This window comes from Eleginops maclovinus, chromosome 16 (assembly GCF_036324505.1).
Source record: "Eleginops maclovinus isolate JMC-PN-2008 ecotype Puerto Natales chromosome 16, JC_Emac_rtc_rv5, whole genome shotgun sequence".
Classification (NCBI taxonomy): domain Eukaryota; kingdom Metazoa; phylum Chordata; class Actinopteri; order Perciformes; family Eleginopidae; genus Eleginops; species Eleginops maclovinus.
In genome coordinates, this window is record NC_086364.1 from 8,529,212 (window position 1) to 8,548,054 (window position 18,843).

Below are 18,843 nucleotides of genomic sequence, written 5' to 3' on the forward strand. Positions count from 1 at the left end.
GATCCTATCATATTTCTATATGAGAGAACCTGCTTTGTAATCGAGGTTGAACAGATGAAAATATCATCTGCAGACAGCGCTGTGGTTCTGAATGTCTTTCCCTGGTTCCACACATTTGCAATCGAAATCACAACATCTTCCATGCCATAATCTGTTTCCATCTCACACACACTCTGACTATCAAATAAAAAATGACCTGAATAATTCTAATAGGATATGTATACCCACACATACTCTTCACTTAACCTTTGGCAGGCGCCCTCTTCGAATCCACTACAGCTCACACTGATGTGTGACTTTACAGCTTATTAACCCTTTGTTAATGCTACTATGACTTTTCAGCATCCCTCTTTGCACGAACATTGTGGTGGTGGAAAGTAGCAAATTAGATTTACTTGAGTACTTTTAAACATTTTTTAAGTTGAATATTCCCATTTTATACAACTTTATTTGTCTCAATATCCTTAGGTCTATCTTGTGACATTTTGTAGGGAAACCTTCCCATGGCTATTACATATTGTAGGTAAAACTAGCACCTTGATCTGCTACACAAGTAAAATAGCTGCTTACGCAATGCTGCATCAATATTGACAATTTAACAATATATATATAGCTTTACTTGCAGTGAAATAAATTTACATTATTGAAATGCTTCGTTTTTTTCTTCCACCACTGATGACCTCCATCCCAGGGGAGCTGAAGGACTGTGCCATCGATTGTCATCGAGCAGCTTTATCAATTATCCACCCTTGAAGATCATTCAAAGGATATTGTTAATACATTGAAAAAGGGGAGCAGTCAGCACAAGAAGAAGTTTACGCAAGTACATTATCTTGCATCTCATCAGTTTGACTTTTGCCTAATGTGAATGGTGCACATCAACAACAAACAAAAAAGTCGAAAAGTTTTTTTTGTTTTATGCTTAGCTAAATGTATTTTAATGCGTGATAATATAAATAAGTGGTCCTGTTTACTGCAGTGATTAAGTGTTCTGACAACACAGGTAAATCATCCAGCATTTTCTCTCTACAGGCTCTATGCATGTGTAACAGTAATGGTCATTTTTCACACATTTCTTGGCGTACAGAAGTCACAGAAGGCGCTCAGCAGTGTGCCTGTTGCTGGGCTGATATTTCAAATCCTGTCCATCCACCCACACAGCACAAATGAAACAGAGTTCACCAGCAGGGACTGCACCTTTCCATAAAGACAAGTCATCTGTAGCCTTTAACATTGCCATGGAAACACAGGATTTGTCCAGTTGATTGGCAGTGTACTAAAGCTGAGACCAAGAACTCTTTGATTTCACGTGGCTAAATCCGTTTGGAAGACAGTTGAAGAAAGATGTCTGCAAGAGAAATACAAACACAATTAACATTGAATTGTATTAGTTTGGATTTTAACAGATGTTTTACCACATGCAAATGACATGCACATTTAGTTATAAACCATTAATCTTTAACAATCAAACATAAAATGAACAATTATTGATTAGACATAGGAGTTCAAAAGGTCACCAATATTTCCTACAGTTAGTGGTTTGACCTCAGGCTTTTTCACATGTTGATGTGTCCTTGAGTAAGAAACTGAACCCCAAATTGCTCTCAATGAGCCATCTCCATCAGCAGTGACGGATAAACTCTATATAGCCTTAAATAAAACTACTGCTACAATATTAAGGGAGGCTACCTGTTGGCCTTCTTTTGTGACTCCTTTTGTATTGCTTATCTTTTTATTATTTTTGGGGGGTTGGCATCACAGAAATAGTTTAAGCCACATAGGCTACTTCTACTTCACTCTACTAAACTACTTCTAAGATTACAATTATGAGTCGGGCCTACTACAGGGCAGGCATGTGCTATTCTATACTATTTTGTTATTGGCATTTTAAGTGGGACATTTTTAGGGTTTTGTCGCCTACTTCAGTATATTTCCCAATGGAGGACCCACTGCAAAGACTTTAAAATACACTTTGATTGTGATGATAATAATAATAACAAAACAACAACAACAACAACAACAACAACAACAACAATAATAATAATAATAATACATTTATTTAAATCGTCATACTTCAAACACTTGATATTCGGCACACGCTGTAAGTTATATTCAACGCACCCATTCGTTTGAGGCAGTTTAGTTAATTTGCACCCTGTTTGGGGTCTGTTTTGCTCACCTGTCACTTGATCGATCCTAACTCAGTAATTTGGTTCTTCCTCATGTTGGCAACCCGCTGCAATCCCAGTTCAAGACAAATGGCAGAGTTATCCTGTCGTAAAGTAAGTATCGAACTTTAAGTATGAGGTTGTGCTTACCGTAGCTACCATGTTGTCTGCCTTAGATAGCTATGCTAACTGCTACCTGACGTGCTAGCTAATCACCGCTCTATGCCACTTTCTTCGTTTATTTGTGTGATTGTGAATGTATTCATCGTAGTTGCTGTGCTCGGGTTTCATTAATTCTGTGTCAGTATAGTAAACAAGTCAAAGTTTTGCATTGAAACAGTTGGCCTTAGTGTAACGTTAATTTCAATTAGATATTATTTCGTTTTATATTATTTTTTACTGATGCACAAAACATGACTGAAAGCAACCTTGTATTGCTGTTCGAAGGGGAGCTAATCTAAGTTTGTATGGGACTTGTATATTGCTGGGTAGTTTAATTGAATTGATCAACATCGATAAACACAACCTATTTTTTTCTGTAAAACTCTAATATGCAGCAATAAACTATTGAAGTCAATACAATATAAAAACGAATACAAAATTTCTATTGAAATGTTGGGGATTCAAGAATGTTAAAAGTAAGTAAGATGAATGGTCATACAAAGCCTAATCAACTTAAAAGCATCTACGTTTTGTTGTTTGCTCATGTTTAATGTTGATATTTTGGTGCTTTTACAGTACATTGCTACTTTTGGGCTTGCCCATTGGCAAACAATGGTCTCTAGTAGAAGTAGTAATAATGTGTTTTGACTTAAGGGATGTAAACAAATGTGTCTTACACATGGTCGATTGTATGCTTCTGTAGTTTAGTGTTTCCTGTTTTGTTACAGTTAACACTGATGCTACAGTCTGCAGTATTCCTTGCTCAATTTAAGCTTAAACCCATATTGCTGTGGTCACCTAGCTCATAAATATATTTCTTAAGAAGAGGTGGTCTGCTCCTTACGCTTAATCTTTGGCAGTGTTAAGATATAATATCTGCTGTATAGTTAAGACACACTGGACACAACTTGTTCAACTGTTACTGTACACCAAAATGACCAAACATAGGAACAGTTTCTTCCTCCATGCTGTCACTCATGAACTGTAATCTCATCTCAGGTCACAACACAATCCCTATGCAGTAAAAGTGGGAAGTGCTACACAAAAGAAATACTTTAAATCCAAGTTAATGCAGATGGTGCGATAAAACACTTGATCTATCAGAGCTAGTACAATCCAGAATCAAGTTCCTTGTATGCATGAGCATATTCTGCCATAAAAAATTGGTTCTGTCTCTGATGTGTCTTGGTGTTCTGCTGTGCCTCAGGTGGTTTGCAGACTTCCCATCAGTCTCAATGGGCAACCAATGCCCACTCCTCACAATCAGCTGTAGCTCAAAGTGAACCCCTCTTTCTAGCCAAGGAGAGTATTGGCCATGCAGTCTGGGCTCCCAGCAGATTGTCAATAATAGTCAGATTCTGTATCTAATTAAGTTTTATAGCAGACATTTGTTATCGCTCTTTGTGAGCTAGCTGACTGAATATGACTCATTGGCTCCCATAAACATTTTTCTCTATTGTCTCCACTGTACAAAGGGTCATAAGTGCTTTAGCAGCAGTAACTCTGCTGGATAGCTGCAAAGTTTGAAATTGTTAGATGATAAATGTTTGTCATTGTCTAGAATTGGAACTGTCTTGGTTCACTGTGTAGTGGAGGTTTGTACAGAAGATTGCCCTCATACAATTAAAATGATACATGACTGTAGTTTTTACCTGTTCTTTTTATACCGCAAGCATCCTATTAGAAATTTTCTTTACAAGAAGTGCTTACTTTCATCCTTAATGCTGGTTGTGTTGGTGTCTTCTGGACTCTGTTGTTGAGTTTATAATTCTGGGTCGTGGGTTTTAATCTGTCCTCTGTGCGACTTTACACAAAATTGTAAAGCTAACCTCATAAATATTATCAGTTTGTCTATTACACCCCCTGTTGGGTTTGGTTTATAATAAAGTAATTGTGTATGCCGAACATATACCACATAACACCGGAAACACTATCCATCGCTGCAACCCACAATTTGCTCTGAACCCACAGTTTCATTGGGAAGGTCCCTGAAGGTTACGATGCACCATCAGCAACTGTGTGCATTTGTGCATGTGGGTGCATGTTGTGAAGGGAATTTGAAATATGATTGATGTGTTATGATATTGACCTTCTTCTCTCTCCCTAACACATTAAGAACACCTTTTCTAGGTTGTCTTGTCTTTCTGCATCCAAGTCACACTGTCATTGACATTCATCCCCCTCGCCCCTATAATAACCTCAGATGGCCAGCTTCCACTGAAGCGAGGGCAGATCTATTGTGCCACAGAATGTGCAGAAGTGTTTCTGGGTCGATGAGATGGAAAGAAAGAAGGAGGACAACCAGGACAAACTGTGCTCCTTTGACTCCTTAGGGGACAACCAGACCATGTTTTTCAAGGCCATGAATTGAAAAGTTGCAAAATGCTATTTAAGAAATCCATTTTAGGTTGAGCCGCCCGATAATTCACTGCATAATGGTAGGTTCCAGATCCAGCAATAAAACAGCATATGTCATTTTATTATAAAGCAGTTGCTGAGCGTGCTCATCAACTCAACAAAGCTACTTACTCAGCAAGTTGCAGCTCTGCAATGAGCAGCTTTCTGCTCTGTAAAATACAGAAGCCTTCGGGGAAAACGGGCCATCAGCAGTACATACCTCTGATAATATTTTCTTAACCATTATACAAGGCAGTAAAATGTTGTTCCTAAAGGATGCAGGTCATTGCTATTATCTCAACATAACCACGTTTCTTTGGCTGATAATCCCTTAGATCTATTGCAGCAGTTTTATGTGTGTTTGTTCACCACGTGAAATAAAGACACAAGTAATGAAATTTGAAACCGGTCTCATATTGCCTGTGTGCACGTGCTTAGTGTGAGTTATTCAACATCACTTTACTTTATATTACATAAACTGAACAAAAAAATAAGCTACAGCATGATGTGAATAATGGAAGCAAGGTATACAATAGATTTGTTTTTGTTTACCTGCTCATGCTATTAATAACAGCACATGTTTTGTTGTATTTATTTTGGAAGATACCATCGCTTTTTAAAAAATGCTGTTTTGGTTGTTATTTATTCCCTGTTTATGCCGGGGAGACAATGACATGTTCACTTAAAATAAATAATAACTAAACAGTTTTTAAAGCCAGTCAGCACTTTATTACTCTGTTTTTAAATGGGCAAAAAACTATTCATAAACGTAATTAAATGTATAGTAGAGGCAATCAGAAACATACTTAGTGCTATATTTCCCCTCTTGTTTATGACATGCACAGTTACATTTTCTTGTCTCTCTGCTTTGCTAACTATTGTAGTCCGACCGCTAATAACTAATACAACGTTTAGCATTAAAAAATGATGCGACAAAACAGATTTAGCACTGGCATCATTGGATATCATCTTATCTGTCGATAGGTCAATGGCAGGCAACAGGCTATAATCAGCTCTTACCCATGTCACTAGGTATTTTGTCAATAACCTTGTTAAATAAACCAGATCCTTTTTCTATAACTCTACTGTGTTTTGTCCACTACGGTGCGATCGTATCTGTGTCCTTGATAATCAGCCAAAATTAAACTGGACTGTTGTTCAGGTTTAGTGCTCTCTGCCAAGCCATTGTCTGTTGTCAGCCAAAGATAATTTTGTGAGGCTAGCTTTTGAAAAATAGTGTGCCAAAATCAGTAGGCTACAGCTGTTTCAATGTCCAGATATTCTGTACTAGATGTGTCTGTGGTCTTTAATGATTAGAGTTTTGCTGGCATCAAGGGTAAAAGCTGCTAAAAACAAACAAACACCTGTGGTATAATAAATCAGTTATCAGCAAACCTATTAACCCCCTGCCCTCACATCGTTTTGTGCTTTTGAAGACGTAAAATAAAACTTCTTTCCTCTAATTTTATTTTAAGAATTGTTCCAATCTTAATGTGAGACAAAAATAGTAACCATTGCCTGCTGGGCAATACCATTTTCAGCTCCAGCACCCTGAGCAGCATGGCTTTAGTGTAGGTCTTTCACAATGCAGTCCAACATGTCCACACAATGAACAATACTCCTTTATATTTTGTCTTCATATGACTCAGCTGGATGACATTTATATAGAACATTATGTATCTAAACACACAACGACTTGTATGTGACATCTGTGTTGTTTTGACGGTAAACAGTAAGGGCCTCATTAGCTTTGTATAGGATCCACGTGAAAAGATGGCGTACGTATGAACAGTGGGAGTGAAAAGAGGGGTGCAGGGATGACGTCCTACGCCGGTTCCCCTTTATAAATCACGGCGCAGCTTTTCCGGACTTCACATAACGCCCATATTTGCCTATACATAGTCAAAGAAACGCCCCGTATGAATATTAATTTAGACTGATTGCCTGATGACGATCGCAGGACATGCCGACAGAACAGCTAAAAAAACATTTCACACCGTGTAGGATTTTGGTTCTTGATGGGGAGGTGCAGACAAGTTAATCATATTGTTTGGTGGACGCAGTTTGAAGATAACAAAGAGTTGCACAATGTGGAGCACTCTGTGAATGCTGCTGCCTTGGAAGGTCGGATAGTAACCAAAATAAATAAATAAATATCTGGTTAAATAAGTTAAAGGTGCCACAGAATGGGAAATTGTATTTACCTTGGCATAGCTGAATAAGGAGAGTTGGGTACATTGAACTGATATACCGTGCACCTTTGAAACACCATTGTTTCCTCCTTCACGTGCAAATCATGAATATGAATATCACAGGTAAAACAGGTGAATTACAACAATCCCTGTGTGTTACGTAACACACGGTAGTCCAGCCCCAACATTTGCATACTCCAGCTGCTGGAAACACTCACGCTAACACTCACCACTCCTTAACGTTGCTCTCCAATCTCCGACCAACTGGCTGTTCTTCAAATTCATCGGTGTCCTCCTCCGATAAAGGCTCAAACATGTAAGGTTGGATGCCAATAGCCTCCATGGTTCATCTCTCACAGTTTCGTGAACTTCACTTACTTCTGTGGACTCTGAGGCAGCCATGGATTGCGCCTTGTAAACCAGCCAATCAGAGCAGAGCTCGTCATAATTGTTTAAATGAGCCCCAAATAAGGGAATTCAGCTTGTTTCATTCTAGGACCAAATCATAGGGTTGTGAATGGGCCTGTAAAACCACATCTGGACCTTTTTTAGATCAACCAAAGTTATATACCTTCTTTATAGACATCAGAGAACACTTTAAAATACCAGATAGACGCTTTCTATGGCACCTTTAATGACTATACACACAGCCTCACAGGCAAAGTGCTTGTGCCACGGACAGGGGACACCTCACCGCTTCGATGAGAAACTGTCAGAAATTATCGGGGAAACCGTCCGGAGTCATGACACCTGTTCATCTGGCACTCAGACGTAATGTAATGTTTTTCCCTTTTTAGAAATGATATTAAACCAAGTGCAATCTAGCTGGGTTTGGACATGTACAAACAGTTGGAACTTTGTTTACATAAGAGTTTTCTGTTTATTTGGTGCTTCGTGTTCCAGCTGTCGATCAGCTGTGCAAAGCTTCTCCACTGCACCCTGTCCGTCTCCCCACCCCCCAGCAGCAACTCTATTAACCAGTTAAAGGAAGGAAAATAAATGTGTTGTTCAGGACCTTTCAAAAGCAAAGTTCTAAAATGCTTAACAAAACACATTTTCAAACATAATTGACTGTATATAATATAAAACCGTGTACTCATATCTGTACAACCAAAACGGCGTCAGTTTAAACGTAAATGTATTTCTGTTTACTGCAACATTTATGAGAATACATTTCATAACATGTAAGAACACATAAACACAGGCGTTTGTTTAATCATCTTAAGATTGGCTTTTATCCATTTTTGCAGATGCAGTCTTCATATATGATACATGAGGTAATATTTAGATTGATGGTATAATTTTCACATGTTTCTCTCCATTCTTCTTTCTGCCAACAGTGTCGCAGTTTCTCATCTCTCCCGTTTTTGTGCATATGCATGGGTCAGTGTCCGTGACCTGACCATTCCCGCCAAGTTTGTTTTTTATAAATCGGAAAGATTGCTTAGAAATTGGCCACGCCATCTTTTTAGTGTACGCCACGTTTATAAATGAAGCCCTAAATAACAATGACCATTTATTTTTAAGCATTAAATCAATAAAATTGGCCATCCAATGTGGTTTCTGTCCATAAGTTAGTGTTTTCTGTGCTGATACACCTGTCATTTTATACCAAATATGATCAAATGTGATATCTAGGCTACATTTAATGACACTTATGAATAAAGGCTGTCTCTTTTTGTATACAATATCACTCCCCTATGTCAACTTCAATAAAATAACGTGTAAATGCATGCTGTTGCAGGGTTTTTGGCAGCACGCTTTTAGCTCAAGTGGACAGGCGCCAGCTGACAGGCCCGTGCATCTTCTCCATGATCCCGTGAGCCAGCTGGACATGACGGACAGGCCAGTGTGCTGTGTAAGTCGTGTGCAGCCTGACCATACATTATTCATAACACTCATCGTGAAGGGGCACTCCCTCCTCTTTTATCTCTCCATCTCCTGGCATTTTACATTCTCTGCTCCCCTCTCTCCCCGTGCTGCTCTTACTTTCTTAACTCATCAGCACCCATTAGCTACTACAGCAAAACAAAGCCTCCTCAGTTTGACAGCAACGCTCTGAATCTCTGTGCTGCGCAACACCTGACAGCTTCCATGATGCTCACTATTCCTCTTTGATTCCATCTGTTTGCTTCCCCTCTCCACTTGTAGCTCATTTGTTTTCTCCCTCTATCAGTATTGTACATGACTGATTTCAGTGTGGTTTTTTTCACGATTGATTTTGAATAGTGACGTAACGCTGCCCTTATTCCTGAGTGTGATCGGTGTAAAGTGGAGGTGATGGTCGCCCGGATTAACAGTGATAATTTATTCTTGCAAACAAACATCCAGCTGTGCAGAGCCACAGGCCACAGTGATGCTGAGGTCGCCCTCCTGTGGCGTCCTTCTCGTCACTCTCACCTGCCACTGTGCGCCGGTTGCCATGCCAATACATTACAACCTCTCCTGGGGACCAGCGCAGCTTCATTAGCTGCTGTTGTCACTAGGGTATATTCAAGTGTACACTCTTGTCTCTCCCTTCCACTCTCTCTCCCCAGCACCAGCACCCTCCCCCATCCTCCCCCATGCTACAGTAGATGCTTGAAGCATTTCTCCACCCACCCTGCTAGCTCAGAGACCCTCCGTGTCCCTGGACTCCCCGTTATTACCATATCATGAGATGTGCCCGAGGCGTGTAGCAATGCAGCGTGCCGCCTGTGTCTTTAAGAGAGAGAGAAAATATAATGTGTAATGGAGAGGAAATAGAGTGAGCGAGTGAGAGTGGGTGAGAGAGTGTGAATTTATCATGGGAAACATTTTTGCTTAATTCTAGCTGCATGCTGAGCATCCCTACACCGGCATGCAAGGACCAAACAGCTGAAGAATACGCCCCTCTCTCTCTCTCTCTCTCTCTCTCTCTCTCTCTCTCTCTCTCTCTCTCCTACTCTCTCTCTTTTTCACACTCTCGCACACACACCCAGGTTCTCCCACTCAACCTCTCCCTCACACACACACACGTGCTCGCAGTCACACACGCGCAGTGCTTGTCAGGAGCGCCGCTGCTGGACCACGTCCATCTCGCTAAAAAGGAGGTTCCAGTGGAGGCAAGAGAAACGCCAGAGTGAGACAAAGGGAAAGAGGACGGCAGAAGGAAAAGGAGCGAATAGGAGCGCGGGGACCGGCACAAGGAAGGAGAGACCCGGCGCTTTGTGAAGAACAGAAAGCAAGGGACAGGAGGAGGGAGGAGGAGAGAAGAAAAAAAGAGGAGGGGGAACAGGAAACGCTATCACTTTCAGCTGCAGCGGTCCGTGTCGCAGCATGGGCAATGCACCATCCCAAGGCATGTCAAACCTATCTCCTCGCTTACTTGTACAGCAGGTATCTGTTTTGATTCTGCGTGTTGTGCTTCCCAACCAGCCCTCTGTCCTCCTGTTACACTCTGTGAGCAGGAGATGGGGGGTTGGGCTGAGGGCTCTTGGAGCGCAGCATCGCTTCAGGAGAGAGGGATGCTGAAAGGTAGCATCGGTTAATGGGTAGAAGGTTAGGAGTGAGGCTCATGGGGAGAAAAAGAGGCTTGCGTTGATGTTGAATACAAAGTGGAGGTGCTGGGAACACTGGGTGGAGGCACCATTTGTGGGAGCAGCAAGACATGGGAGGGGGCTGGTGAAAAGCAGGAAAAAAACATCAGTGAAGCAGGTGGTGCTGGTGGGTGTGAATGTGTGTGAGGAAGGTGACTACGATTATAGTTGTGTGTGTAGCAACGTGTGATTCCTGTTTGTTAGTGTAAGTGTGTGTGTTGGAGTGGAGGCTGTCAACCACATGGAAGATCTCTTTGAACTGCTCCAAGGTGTGTGTTTGTGAAAGACAATAAGATGGAGAAGAAAAAAAAGATAAATAAAATAAATGGTGGATGTAATGATCACTTAATAAGGGGCTGTTTGCCTAGAGTGAATGGGGGATGGTATTGTAAATGGATGATCGGGTGGGTCAATTTCTTCATGTAATACTCCCTCTATTCCCTACAGACCTCTCTCTGCTGAGCCTTTACATATCTCTATTTCACTGCTATTACAAACACCTTTGGTAAAAATACAATTTACATGTCTAAAAATGCTGTTCCTGAAAATAAACTGAAGCAGCAGGCGTTTCCTGGTGAGCAGCAGGGGTATTTGCTTTGTAACCACACAGTACTATATTTCTGCATGCAGTTTCCTTTTATAATTGCATTTATGGTGATGTGTTTTCAGGAAAAGGGAGTGTAAATGTACAGACAAACAATAAAAAAAGAGGGCCAAGGGAATGGGGGTTAAACTGTGAGAGAATTGTTAGAAATATAGTGGTGGCATTTTGACGAAAAAAATATCCACTATTAAGATTCTTAAAAATAAAGGGGAAAGGGGGTAAACACTCAGAGAGAAGGGCAGCGCTGCACAGCTGTCATTCCCTCTATCTCTGCATTCCCCCCTCACCTATTTCCCCCCTCCTTTCTTCACCCCCTCCTCCTCCTCCTCCTCTTCATCCCTTACGTGGCTCTCACCCAGGGACAGTCTAGTGTGGAGAGGTGGACCGAGACTAGAAAACAGAGAGTATGAAAGAGGGTGAAAGAATGAAAGGAAGTTTGAAAGAACGAAAGACAAAAAAAGGGTTGGCTCGTTTGATAGGTAAGTGTGCAGCAACATCTTTCTTTTTAAAAGTGTTGACTTTCTAAATGAGGCCATTATTCGGATGATTGCGAGGGCTCAACAGTGGAATAGTAAACAGCTCTTTAAAGCTGTTTGTTTTGTCAGCTTCTTCTCAGATGTGTTTGGTGTAGAATATTGATTCCCGCAACTAATCTGGTCAGTTTTTCCGCTCATTTTTTGCCTGATGACCTTTGGAAGGTTTCTCCAAGTTGATATTTGAATTCTCTTGTCAGATTCTTTGAATGCAATGTTTGAGGATCAGGTGAAGCAAGCTGCAGACAGAGACCTTTTTCACCAGCCAGATGTCTGTCAAATTGATTTTTTGCTTTATCACTGTAAAGCTTGTCCTTGGAGTTCTGTCTTAGTGTATATCTTAAAGGGATTGACATGAATTAAAGTAGAAACTGAGCTCCTTTCCCTCCAAAAAAAGACCATTAAGTTGGATGAGAGTTATTTATTTTAAAAAAGCACAATTTATTTTTCTAAAACTTAACAAAAGCTGTTTAGACCTGCAGTCTTTACAATTTCCACGTCTTGTTGGCAATTGATAGGTCCTAGTTTACCTTAATCTAGCTCAAAACCACTGGCAGAAACCATGCTAAAGATTAGTCTGTGCATCAACTCAAGTGAGCCACACAGATCAGGCACAGCTTTGCCAAGTTTGCCAGTAGAGACCTTTTTACAGTTGGTACACACCGTTTAACCATCATTGCAGAAAATAGAAGCATATTTATAAGCCCATTAGAGTTGTAGTTCACACTGCTGGGCTAAACCACAGAGAATAGATTAAGCTGAGTCGAGCCTTAAGCCCAGTATTAGCCCGCCGCAGAGCTAATGCTTATCGTAATGTCACCATTGTGCAGAGACGGCAGATCCTGGTAGCTCTTTGGCTCCATGGTATACCTAGTACGTTCAGCTGAGGTTTATGTCAACACACATGTCTGTCTATTAGCTGATCCTCTACAGTGAGAGTGACTGGGAGGGGCCGCAGTGACTAACGCTGCATGTTAAAGTGATGTTATACTGTGGGAGAGAAGAGGACTGGCAAAGACAGAAACATGGTGTGGGTGTAGAAGATATGGGGATGTGTTTGTGTGGTACCATGTTATATCTTCTCCATATAAATCCATTTAAACTAAAAGAAAGTATGCCGTATTTTCTCTGATGTATTAGAATTTGAAGATTTAGGCTTGACGATTGCACAGATGGGTAAACTTTAAGAGTGCGAATTAAAAGACAAACCTGTGTAGACTTCTGACTCATATTTCTGACATTGATCATTAACATTCAGTGCCAAACCGATAAAGCTAAGACGGCATTAGGAAAAATCAGCTGATAAGTGATTTCTCTAAAGGATAATAGAATTTGTTTTCAAACCGGTTGAGCTCTGCTGCTCTGTTTACCATATTTTCATTTCAGAGGACAATACTGAAAGCATCTGACAATTGGACTGTGCAGGGTTTAGCAATCTCTGTGATATTTATCTAACATGCATGGACAAAACCTCAATTGAACTCAATTATAACCTGCTGAAATCTATTTAATTAAGGATCAGATCACAGTTTTTTGTTCAAAATATTGGCCTATTGTTAAATCCACATTAGATCAAAGCTTTTTCCCCGTCTGTTATTGACAGCAACATGCAGTCATCTGTAGAGCTCGGTGTGTTTGTGGACTCATTGTTTTCTTCTTATGCACCTGCTTATTCCCTAGTTCCATGCCAAACAAAGCCCCATGAATGCCGCCTTGTGATTGGCTGATGATGATGCAATGTTTTATGGCAGAAGAGCTGCATGTTTTGAGGGCATTTCCGAAGTAATTGACCCTGCTGGGAATAGCGATACCAGAGTTGTACGTGTGTTTAAAGTAAATCTGCTAAGCTAAATATTAACATGATATACAGGCTCTTGCAATAAAGAGGGGCTGAGCACATCATGATGGGAAGATGCCAGACTTCTCTTTGCAAAGCAGCAAGCTGGTCCGTATGCTAGGTTTGCTTCATGCAGTGTCCTTGTCACAGCAAGTTGTAAATGCACCAGGGCATTATCTCACATATGTGCATATGTGGTTAGTGTACAGAGAAGCAATTCAATAAATACAAGAATTAAGGCCGGACTTGATTTAATAATTGTAATGAAATGACCACTACAGACCTGGGAGTGTCTTTACATATCACTCTGGATCAGTTACTCTTTGTCGTTCTTAATGTGATGGAGGTTGCGAGCCAAAAAATCAAACTCATCGTACATGGTTTGTGCTTTTACTCCAGAGGTTAGGGATGAGCCTTTTACATCTGCAGTGGTGATCACACTAGTTGGCTCTCAAGGTCATTTATGATGCAGGAGTTTAAATATTATATCCATTAATGAAAAGTCCTTGTTTCCATTACCACACTTGTGAAAATGTGAATAATGGATTGACTTGTATGAAGCATCCATGTTAATTCTGTTTTTATGGAAGTCCTGCATGTCAATAATATGATAAAATGAGTAGATCTGTGTGTTTAGCCTCGTAGAATGGAAAAGAAAACCTCTTCTGTTTATATGCATTAAAAGTAATACAAAAATAGAGATTTTAAGCAGTAACTGTTGCTAGGAACTGTTTTGACCTTCTGTTTTCTGTAAGTGCACTTGCCACTCCAATACATGCTAAGGTTATGTTTCCATCTAATATAATAAGGAGTTTAACATGCAGTGCTTGGATAAGAAGTCTTGAAAGCCTCATTGAGTACAATGTTCTTTTAGGCATTGTTATTCATCAGGTGTTTGACATCGAGGGTTGCCTCATATCGAGCGTTTTAGTTTCCCGGTTGAAAAATGTGTTCTGCCCACATGTAAACAATTTAACCTCCACCGGGTGAGTGGGTAGAGCTGAAAATGTGGTGCTAAAAGATGGAGAGGCTTGGATAACATGAATAATGTATAAAACTGTCCTCCAGCGGCTGTCTTTCACAATCAGGTACAGTCACTTCCTGTCAGCTAGTAAAGATTGTGTGTCAGGACACAAATCAAATCAGATGGTACAACCTTTTAGTCATCCTCCTCTTGAACAACTTAAGGGGCTGCAGCTGGGTGGTTACATCTCCAAAATATTGCATTGTGGGACCAGGAGACTAATATTAACTTCATTATCCTGTTGATTTTCCCTGCTCACATACAGTAGCTGTAGTTAGTCCACAATGATCTGTTGGAGCAGTATTGCTTTCCTATTGTGCTCCGGCCTGCGAGTCTTGTATTACGGTGCGTGTAGTGAGACCTAACAAAACGGACCCTAAATCAAAATGGCTTTCTGCTGACTATAGAATTTGTGCTGTAGCAGGAAAAATTAGCAAAAACGAGCCACATTTGTAAGTGGTGTCGTATGACAAAACGCTAGACAATGCATCAATGCATATAAAGGATGCAAAATTCAACGTTTCTGTTTGTTGAGTTTTTGACGGTTTATTTGTCTGTTTAAAGTACGCAGTAATTGCAACACTTCCACATGATATTTGAAGGCGGCATCTGTTTTCTGCTTTATTGTCAGAGCATTTGGTCAAAATCGCAGAGATAATAAGGTAAATATTTAAATTTCTCAGACAAGGTACTTTCAAGCTTCCTAACGTAATGTTGCAGTGATACGTTGTCATTAAGTTGTCCTTTTGAAATTTTCCTAAAACTTCTCTGTTTCTGCAGAAATGTAGTCGCAATACAAAAATTAGATACCTTGCCAGTCTGTGAGCCTGATTAGATAATGACATTTGAATTTTAGTGAATTATAAAAGAGTTAAGTCTTTTCTCTTCTAGCCTGTGGCAATCAGCACAGGGATGATTAACAACAGTGTGCTCAGTAGACTGTCAGTGTTTCACAATGCTAACATCTTACCCATTCATCTTCACGCAGCGTACTTTAGAATCCAGACATCAACTTTCAAAACACTGCTTGTGGCGGTTTTAAAACTGACTTGAAGAGTGTTTGTGTGCATGCAAACTTTGTTTACAGTTTATTTTAGTCTTGTAATTTAATTAACTCAGATTTTTCAAACATTATTTCATCAACCTCCTGAGTCAGTCCTGTTGTACACACTGGGGAAACACAGTCATTAACTCAATAATTCAGCATAATCCAGGTAAAAGGGATTGTTAGTCGCTTTGGGAAATGCATTTATTTGCTTTCTTGGTGAGAAGAGTTTAAAAACACAAAGGGAAAGCAGCCTGCTAGCCCGGTTTTCTATAAAGGTGAAAATCTGTCTGCAAGCAAACTCATTATGCCCAGAGTTGGTCCTCCTGAAGACTTTCCTTATATATCCCTGGGAGAGACTTATTTGGTGCAAGGACAGAGGCTGCTGTATGCTGTACAGATTGTAACCCCCCCTTCCTGAGGCAATGGCATTTGGCTATGTAAATACAATTGACTTGACTTGACAGGTCTACTCATTATGTCAAACCGTTTTACGGGACTCCGGTCTTTAAGCTAAACTTCAATAACTGGCTGCTGGCTCCGGCTACATTTTTATTTATGTCGTTTATTTCACAGGGCATATTAATCCACATTACTGTTAACATGCCACAATTAGCCAGGAGGCTAGTCTTCATCTGAAGGCCCTGGTGTGAAGTTGGAAGCCTTAAATCAAGAAACAAAAAACATTATAATGTTTAAAACAATAATCATTATGTAATTAAAGTAGAAATACAAACAGACATAAGCAGGAAATAAACACTGGCAGCAGGGAAACTATTTACAGTTTATCTTTTAACATTTTCACTGGACAGACGTGAGATTGGTACACATCTTTAGCTCTGTTTTTGTCTTTTCTTTGTCCATTTCTATGTAACAGCCGCCATCTAGATTTCTTTCAATTCATACATCTTCTCTGCCAAATAATTGCACAACCACTACTTTATCTTCACTCACCCACAATAATAAAAAGATTTAGTTTTTACGTGCCCCTGGTTATATTAACAACAATGAACTCCAGTAACGATGATATGACCTCAACACGTGTTGTAATGTGCTGTTTTAGTTGACACCGTAAGGTATTCATTTAACTACATGTTTATTTTGTTTTATTTTTTTTATTGACGCAGTTCTCTTACAAACCATTGTAATAGTCAAAAATGTCAATTAGTGTTGACAAAGTATAAAAATACAAACATCATACAGCCAACAAAAAAAAAATCAAATTTAATAAAAATAAACATTTAGCTTTTTGGAAGTGTGCGGGCCCTATTCCCGTAACACAAATAGGTCCAATAAGGAGAAAAGTTTCTGGGTGTTTGTGTCCGTGATGTATTGGAGCGATTTTTGTAAAATGTAGCAAGTTGTAATAAGTGGTGGTTAAGGACTAGACTGCATTATTCTAAAATGTATTTTATATTCTTCTCTTCTCATATTTGCAAATGTGTGCAAAACATCAGGAGCGTGTCATAATATTAATGGTGTGTAGTTTTGGGCTTTTTTGGATATTAAAAAGTTTGTTTTTGTCATTATGAAACAAAACATATTTAATTTTTTCCTCTAGACTTTAATAATTAGGCTGCGGACAGAAATAAGAGACCTAATCTGAGTAATATGAGTTCACTGACAAGCTTTGTATATACTACACTATTACGGGTGAAAACAGGTGGTTTCTCTTCTTTTGGAACAAAAAGGTCTAACACTGCCTCACGGGGGGTTTTGTCGTACCTAAAATAGCAACATGCATACACTCTCTAAATTCAGAAGAAATAGGGCACACAGTGTCAGATACACGGGACATCTGTAGTCTTAACATAGGAGATGCAGATCATGTTGCACTGTTCTCCTTCCCACAAAGATGTGTTTTGTTCCCGGGACATGTTTTGTGGTTGTTATCAAACATTTACAGCCAGGTGCTTAAAAGGGTTCAGAGAGAGTTGAGGTGAATCACTTACGGATATGTCAGTTCCTGAGTGTAAGTTGGAGTGCATTTTATCATAGAGCCTGATTCAGCTTTACATTTCAGATACCTCTGGGCTTAAAGACTCCGTTGTGGCATCTGTATCTTCACAAAGGGGTGGGGGGGAGTGTGAAGCAGCTGAGAAACAGTTTCCTAAAACTTCCTCAGAAGAAATAGAGGGGGAGAGTTAGAGGATAAAAAGATGGGGATATTAGTGAGGTACTGGAAGAAGCAGTAATGGTGTTCTTTCTTCTCACTCAGATCGTTTCCTCCTCCGTTCTCCTCCTATCACGTCTGATGTTCATTCCCGAGCTGCTCAGGCAGGAATACAAAGCAGGCAGCACAGACTCTGATTTTGGGCAGATTAGCCGCCTTCTGCTCATGTCTGCCTCCAAATATCCCTCATCTCATTCCGGTTTGTGTCTCAATGGACTCCTTCGCCATCTTCCTATAAACCCCTTCTTCTCTGGTGTCACTCTACTTCCAGACTAAAGGTTGATTTATCAAACTGTAATGAGGGATTTAGAATCACTCTGTGAATTCAAGCATCAAATATGTCTGCACTGCCCTGGGGATCGTCTATAATTTGCATTTCCAGCTTGGCCCAAGTCAAAATTAAACTTCCAAAGCATGTACTGTCAGTTGTGTAGTCTTAATCTCCAAAATCATTCATTTATTTTAGTATATCCTTCTGTGCTGCACTTCTTCATGCCCTTGCAAGTCTCTGCAGTAAGAAGGAATAGGCTGTGCCACAACCTTCTGAATCACTTTTTCATTTCCTCCTAATTTTCCCGACTAGGAGCTTCCCTTCCTAAGAGGAAACCAATTCCCACGTTATCTTCCACTAATATACATGTAATGGCTTGAAACCCGCCTGGAAGCAGATTCTGACTTTGCATTATCCAGCCGAGCTTAAAAGATGGATTTTCTGTAACGCTGTGCACAAACATTGCATGGGAAATCCAAGGATGAGTCCAAACCCACTGCCATAAAGTATTAGTGCAGTGAGTATGAAAAGGTCAGCTATGCTTTCCCCTGAGACGGACCTGCACGGTTCATCCGATGCTGCCTGTGTTTTGTGTCTCCTGATCGATTAGCTGGGTGGCATCCATCTCCCCGCTCCGAAGCATTAATGGGAAACCAAGGGCTCTAACATAATGCATGACATTGGCATTTTTGAAACACAGCCAGTGTGCAGCAGAAATACCCGACAGGCCGAAGAGATATGAACACCGCTCAGAGATTTTCTGAGATTACGGGCAGAGAAAGGGTGAGGATGTATTGGCTTTCTGACTGTAGTGAGCAATGGGTGAGAAAGGAAAAGAGGGAGGGAAATGACTGGACGTGTCTGGTTAATGTACGAAGTG